Here is a 6,824-nt window from a genome sequence, read left to right as displayed (position 1 = left end):
AACCCCCTTAACCCAAGGACAGGGTCTGTCTCCAGCCGAGCTCTGTCCCCCGACCTCCTTGACCCAGGGACGGGCTCTGTCTTGGGCTGAGCTCTGTCTCCCGACCCCCTTGACCCAGGGACAGGGTCTGTCTCCAGCCGAGCTCTGTCCCCCAACCCCCTTAACCCAAGGACAGGGTCTGTCTCCAGCCAAGCTCTGTCCCCCAACCCCCTTGACCCAGGGACGGGGTCTGCCTCCAGCCGAGCTCTGTCCCCCGACCCCCTTGACCCAGGGACGGGCTCTGTCTTGGGCTGAGCTCTCTGCCCTGCTGGGTCCATCTCCCTAGGCTGGCTCCTGAGATTCTCATGGCTCAGGAACCCCTGCTTCCCAAGAGAGGCCCCGTTGATGCTGCTGTGGTCTCGCCAGCCAAAGGGCCCCATCTCTGCGTGAGTGCGTGCGCCGCCCCCCCGCCAGGAGCTTGGGACACTGCCTCTGGCCTCTCCGTGACTGTCCCCAGGCCTGAGAGAGTCCGGAAGCTGAAGACACACAGCCGCGCAGAGAAGCATCAGCTCCCCAGAGACTGGTGTCCTGGAAACCGCAGTAGCGTGGCCCCAAACAGGCGGTTTCCTCTTCGCTGTCAGAAAAGTACTTCTTTTGCTTCACATGTGCCGTCTTCTCTCCTGCTAAAGCGCAGGCACTGTGAGGAGAAACAGATCCGGCCAGAATCCTAGTGGGAGTGATCCCTGGGCCAGGGCTCCGGTCACAGCTGCAGAGAGCACTTAGGGGGAAGCGAGCCCCGTGTCTGTGGGTGCAGCCCCAGGGCTCCAGCTCTGTGCGGGCGCCCACTCTGCAGGGATGGACGAAGGGCACCCCGAGCCAAGAGCCATTTGAAGGGAACCCACGGACGGCTGGTCGACCCCGCGTGTAGGTCTGCAAGCAAAAGGCGCTTGTGGCTGAATCTGCCCATCTTTCTCTTTGTAGTGGATTGCTCTTGGTTGTTGAGTCACGTGAATCGGGACCCGAGGATGGTAATTGCCTTTATCTACTCAGGGCATCGTGCTGAAGGCTCAGGATTGTTCTTATGAGAGCAGCATGTCCTAGATCATGAGCAGAGTCCGTTTTTAATCAAAAGAGAGTGAGTCTGGATCTTAAACTCCTTAAAGATTTTTTGTCCAGTGGAGGGGCTGGAAGGTGCCGTCCAGCCGAGCAAAGGCTATTTGCCAGACTCTCGTCTGTGCTCGGGATGTGGCCACATCTGCAAAGCTGAAGGGGACTGTGATTTCAGGGAGGCTGCGCTGTAGTCCGCAGGCTTCACTGTGGCTCAGTGGTGAAGAACGCCAGCGCAGGAGATGCAAGTTCCCTGGGTCGGGAAGATCCCCTGGAGAAGAAAACGGAGCCCACTGCAGTATTCCTGCCTGGGAAATCCCATGGGCAGAGGAGCCTGGCGGGCTACAGTCCATGGGGTCACAAAGAGCTGGGTGCGACCGAGTGACACACACGCATGCACGCACACACACACACACACATGCACGCATGTACATGCATGCACGCACACGCACACACGTTCACACCTCGACGGGCTGTGTCCCACAGTTTTCATTCTGGGGTTCCATGGCCTCACCCGGGGGTCAGTGCTCGGTGTGGACTCTGCCCCGCCTGCTGGCTGCCAGGGTGATGAGTGAAGAAAAGTCCCGAGCGTGAGCGGGCTCGTCTCTGGGTTTCTTTCAGAGCCGGCTGTGGAGTTCGTTCAGCATGGCCAGTTTCCTTTCACTCAAGCGGGCCGCCTTCCCCGGACGATCCTAGCTCGTAGCTCTGCACTCTAACCCCTGTCACAGACTGCAGTATTTATCACTCAATGGTACGCGTGTCCTGGACGATGCCGCATGGCCCTTCCTGGTCGTAAACGCAGGCAGTGAACTCAGGGAAGCGCGTTGGCCTGGTCGCAGCTCCGTGTGATAGGAACTCACGTTATGAACTACACATTACATTTAAAATGAGTGGTTAAGCCTAGCTGGTGCGCTCTGCTGTTGCCTGAGGGGTCAGCGGGTTCATGCCTTCACTGTCACCGTGTGGACTGTGGATGCCTCTTTAGGGAGACGTGGTCCCTTTAAATGAAGAATGAGGCTCTGTCTGCAGGGTCCCCGTCTGGTTGAAGGGCGGGCAGCCTGGTGAACCCACCACACACCACACTAGGCAGCCTTGCTGCAAGACCCACAGAGCACAGACTGGGCTCTTCCTACAAAACCATACACCTGGGCGATGAAACTCCACCATTAGTACCCTGGCCAGACCATTGCTAAGGCAGGTAGTAATGTTCTAAAAGGTTCATTTTTCCTTAGAAATTTTAAATTTTCAAGCAATAGCTCAAGAGCGTGGACAAACATAGAATTTCTGTTATTTACTTACAAGCTATGAGCAACGTAAAGGACTAACTTAAAAGGCTGCACGGTGACCCTCGGGATTTCCCCATCTTTCTGTGGCCGTCTGCCTCTCTGGGTTCACCCAGAGCGTCCTGCGACCGTGTGGGGGTGATGTGGCTGCAGTGACCGTGAGGGACTCTGCCTGGTACTGGGTGGAAGGAGCCAGGACCGAAGGTTCACTTGAGCCCTTTCCTCAGACACTGGGACCCACATGTCCCCTCCAGGGGGGTATGGTCATCGTCAGACTGGGGCAGGTCAGACTGAACCACTTCGGGGTGAGCCCTGTTTTTGCTGTGGACAGACCGGCCTGGCCCTCTTGGGTTAGGTCAGGAGCCGCTCCGGGGGTGGGACTTGCCTGCGTGCAGGCCTGGCGTGTGTGCGGCGTGGCGCTCAGCTCTGTCGTCCTGCAGCAAGCACAGACAAGCCCCACAGCTTCTGACGGTGCCACAGCCTGCTAATCCGAGCCGGACACAACTCATCGCCACGTCTCGGGTCCAGAGGGCGAGGCTGGCCCAGCCCCGAGGACTGCAGCAGTCAGACCCCCAGGGGAGCCGAGCTGCAGGTTGGGGGGAGCAGGGAGCTCGGCCCTGACCTTCACTGCCCACTTCTTGCTTCTGGACCCGGGTCCCTCAATGGGGGCCAAGCGAGGGTGTATGATGGGAGCCCAGCATTGCTCCCCAAGGGGTGACACGGCAGTCCTGGCCCCCTGCCCCGTCCCTCACCTGCAGCCCCCCTCCTGGGGGGTTCTTCCAGCCACGTGGGCCTCCTGCCCTCTCGCCCTCGCTGCCCACCTCCTGGCCTCCACATCCGCCTTCGTCCACCCATAGGGCTCCCGACGGACGGACCTCTCGAGGCCCCTTGTCACCACTCAGCTCCACCGGCCTGCCAGCCAGAACGTGGGGCCTGGCTGCACCCCCACCAGGGCCCCTGGCGTCCAGTGTCCGGTGGGCGGCTTGCTGAGAAAGTTCCTGACAATGCTGATGGCCACCTGGGAGCTCAGGCCTGTTCCCGAACGCTCCACCTGAGCCTGGTCTCCACTCGGGCCTCCGGAGAGCTTTGCCCGTGTCCCCATTTCAGAGGAGGAGGTGGGGGCGCAGAGAGGCTCACCGGTTTGCTCAAGGTCACACAGCTGGCGACTGCTGCCCCCAGGACTCAGCGTCAGCATCACAACTCCGGATGTGAGTGGATGGATGCTTCCCAGAGCCAGGAGGGAACCAGCGTGGGGGGTGCCGCTGCTCCCACCGCAGCCTCTGGAGCAGCAGGTGCAGGCACTGGGCTCCAGGGGGCCTGTGCTCAGCCAGAGCAGCCTGGCGTGCTGTCTGGAGGGGCGGCTTTGCGGAGGCAGGGCTGCCCAGTGTCTGCTCGGGGCCCTCGGAACTCGCCTCCGCTGGTGACTTGCGGGAGCTGGGGCGAGGCGGCTGCTGGGCCCCGGGCATATCACCTCCCCCCTGACTCATCCACTGGCGCCAAGCCGGGCCCTTCCAGGTCTCCAGGAGCAGTGGCTCCAGCCCCCAGATGTCTCATCTCTGCCTGACCCTCCCCTGGCTCCACCACCTCTCAGGTCGTCCCGCTTCCTCATTTATCACATAGAAGCTGGACTGTGGTCAGTTTGAGGTCAGGCATCCTCCCTTAGCGGCTGCACCCACTTTGATCTGCAGGTGAAAGAGGCCTGACCCCGCGTGGGCTCCCCCAGCAGTGGGCCTGAGCGGCCTGGAGCCCCGCTCTGGGCAGGCGAGGGGCCTCCTCTGCAGCCTGGGGGCCCTGTGGTCAGTGTTGGTGCTCTTGGATGGAGCAGTGACGGCTTTTCTTGGATCGTTGCACAGCTTTTATTTAAAACCCACAAGGAGAGTCCACTCTCAGTAGCAGCCTGGCGAGTGCCGGGCCTGAGTTGCAGGGCCAGTCCTGGGGGGCCGCAGGCACCTGTGTGGGCTTGGCCGGCTCTCCAAGTCGGTCCTAATCACCAGTGACCCGTGAGGAGGCACGGGGTGATGTGGGGCACCCCCACCTCTAAAATTCCTGCTTCCAGAGAAGTGTCTCTGACTCGCCAGGCCACCAAGAGCTGATCTGGTTTAGAGAACGTTTCTGTCTCCATTGCACTAACACCCACTCCCGCACTTAGAGTGACAGGGATGGTGACGGGGTCTGTGATGGACCTCATGGCAGGGCCTCGCTGGCGTTCCGCACACTGGAACCCTTGAGTCTTCTGCGCTCTCCGGTTCCTTCCGTCTCAGGATGAAAGCACTCGGGCCGGGGCCCTGAATGCCTCACCCGAGGTCACACAGGGAGTCTGGCCAGGCAGGGGCCCCGCCAGGGCGCACCCTCTCCGTGGGGACCAAGGAGGGATGGAATCGGGAGTGGCCGTCGCCCTTCATCCCGGCGCCTCCGGGGCAGACAGCAGCTGCCCTGATGTTCTGCTGTTGGCGGGGTGAGCCGCCAGCTTCTCAGATCCTTTTACCCGGAGGAACCGTTCTTGGAGGGCATGTTCTGTTCTTCACGTGAACAATGTGAAACCTCACAAGTTGCTGCAGAAAGTTCCTGGTGTGCTTTTCTCGAAGTCAGGGAACATCCGCTGTGCCTAAGCGGGAAGCGGTGGAACGTGGCTTGGCCCCTGGAGTCGTCTTCCTCCGTATCGGCACAGTCGCCTGCTGTGTGGCTTCCTGGTGGCTCGGGGGTAAAGAGCCCACCTGCAGGGCATGAGGCGCAGCAGGTGCGGGTTCGATCCCTGAGTCGGGGAGACGCCCTGGAGGAGGGCGCGGCAACCCACTCCTGTATTCGAGCCTGGAGACTCCCGCGGACAGAGGAGCCCTGGCCAGCAGTCCCTGGGTGGCCTGTGGATGCAGCTGAGCACGTCCGCCGTGCCTGGGCTCCTCGTTGCTTCTAAGATTCCGTGAAGCCGAGAGGGTGTCTCAAGCAGACTGGCTGTCTGGGAGCCACGGGTAACTCCCGAGCCCTGGGGGAGAGCGGCAGGCCCCCCTCACCACCACCCTTCCTTCCCTTTGGTCTCTTCCACCGGCTTCTGCAGTGCCCACACCGGCCCCCGCAGATGCTCTGACGGGGCTGGGGGCTCTCGACCAGGCGGGCCCCCTCACAGCGCGCCTGAGCCATCCTCTCACCCAGAGAAGGGTTAGCACAACGTCCCCAGGGAGAGCGAGCCCTCAGCGGCCTCAGGACGAGGTTTAGTCCGAGACGGGCGGCCGGGCGAGAGGACACAGAGTGGAGACCTCCTTGCCCGCAGGGCCTTGAGACCGGGACAGCAGCCTGGTGTGCGGAGTGCAGCCCCCGGGGGCGCCGGCGCCAGGGAAGAGGAGGACCCTCGGGTCTCCACACCACCTCTTTGCCCCGAGCAGTCTTCAGCTCGTGGGCCCAGATTCTCTTGTAGACTTTCTCTTCACGTCCTTTTGCTGGACAGCTCTGCTGACAGTGCCCACTGGGCAGGGCTGGGAGTCACTGCAGCGTGACTGATGGGATCCCCCAAAGGCACTTCTGTGGGTCAGAAGCAGGGGAGCGTCCGGCTGGGTCTCCTGGGGGCCGGGTGACCACTGAGCCCTGAGTCTGGTGGCCGCAGGCACGGCTGGGCTTCCCCCTCCAGACTGGCCACACACCCCTGTGCTGGGGCCCTGAGGCCCCGCGGTGGCCCCGCCGAGCTCCGTTGGGCCCAGGGAGCCCATCCGGCAGGCCCGACCCCGTCCACCCTGAGTGTCCCCCGTGCGCGCTTCTGCTGAGTGTCTCCCACGTGGCCTCACCACTGCAAGCGAGGCTTTGGGAACAAGAAGAACCAAAAAGAGGGTTTTTTCTAATGCTGTGACGAAGGTGCAAGTGTCTGTATTTCAGTATAACCCCTGCCCCCACCAGAGCCCACATTCTGAGGAGCGAGGAGGCGCCTGAAGTCTGTCCACACAGCGCACGGGCAGGGCGGCCCCGCCTGAGCCTTGCTCGTCTGTGTGCGTGTCTCTGTGTGTGTCTGTGTCTGTGTTTCTGTGTCTGTGTGTCTGTGTCTGTGTCTGTGTGTGTGTGTATCTGTCTCTGTGTGTGTCTCTGTGTGTGTGTCTCTATGTGTCTGTCTGTGTGTCTGTGCGTGTCTGTATTTGTGTGTCTATGTGTTTGTGTGTCTGTCTGTGTGTGTCTGTGTGTGTGTCTGTATCTGTCTGTGTGTGTGTCTCTATGTGTCTGTGTGTGTCTGTGTCTATCTGTGTGTGTGTCTGTGTTTCTGTGTCTGTGTGTCTATCTGTGTGTGTGTGTCTATGTGTGTCTCTGTGTGTGTGTGTCTCTGTGTGTGTGTGTCTGTGTGCGTGTGTGTGTGTATCTCTGTGTGTGTCTGTGTGTCTCTGTGTGTATGTCTCTGTGTGTGTCTCTGTGTCTCTGTGTGTGTGTCTGTGTGTGTCTCTATGTGTCTGTGTGTGTGTCTATGTGTGTGTCTGTGTGTGT

The 6,824-nt window shown here is 60.9% G+C and overlaps 1 protein-coding gene across 1 annotated transcript in view; it reads left to right on the top strand.

The window, feature by feature from the left end:
* Positions 1 to 6,824, top strand: part of PTPRN2 (protein tyrosine phosphatase receptor type N2) — a 555,617-nt gene that overhangs the window by 460,909 nt on the left and 87,884 nt on the right. The window lies entirely within an intron of this gene.

The sequence above is a fragment of the Oryx dammah genome, unplaced genomic scaffold (assembly GCF_014754425.2).
Source record: "Oryx dammah isolate SB20612 unplaced genomic scaffold, SCBI_Odam_1.1 HiC_scaffold_18, whole genome shotgun sequence".
In the NCBI taxonomy this organism is placed as follows: domain Eukaryota; kingdom Metazoa; phylum Chordata; class Mammalia; order Artiodactyla; family Bovidae; genus Oryx; species Oryx dammah.
Note: the sequence above shows the minus strand (reverse complement) of the source record. Positions and strands in the feature narration are given on the sequence as shown.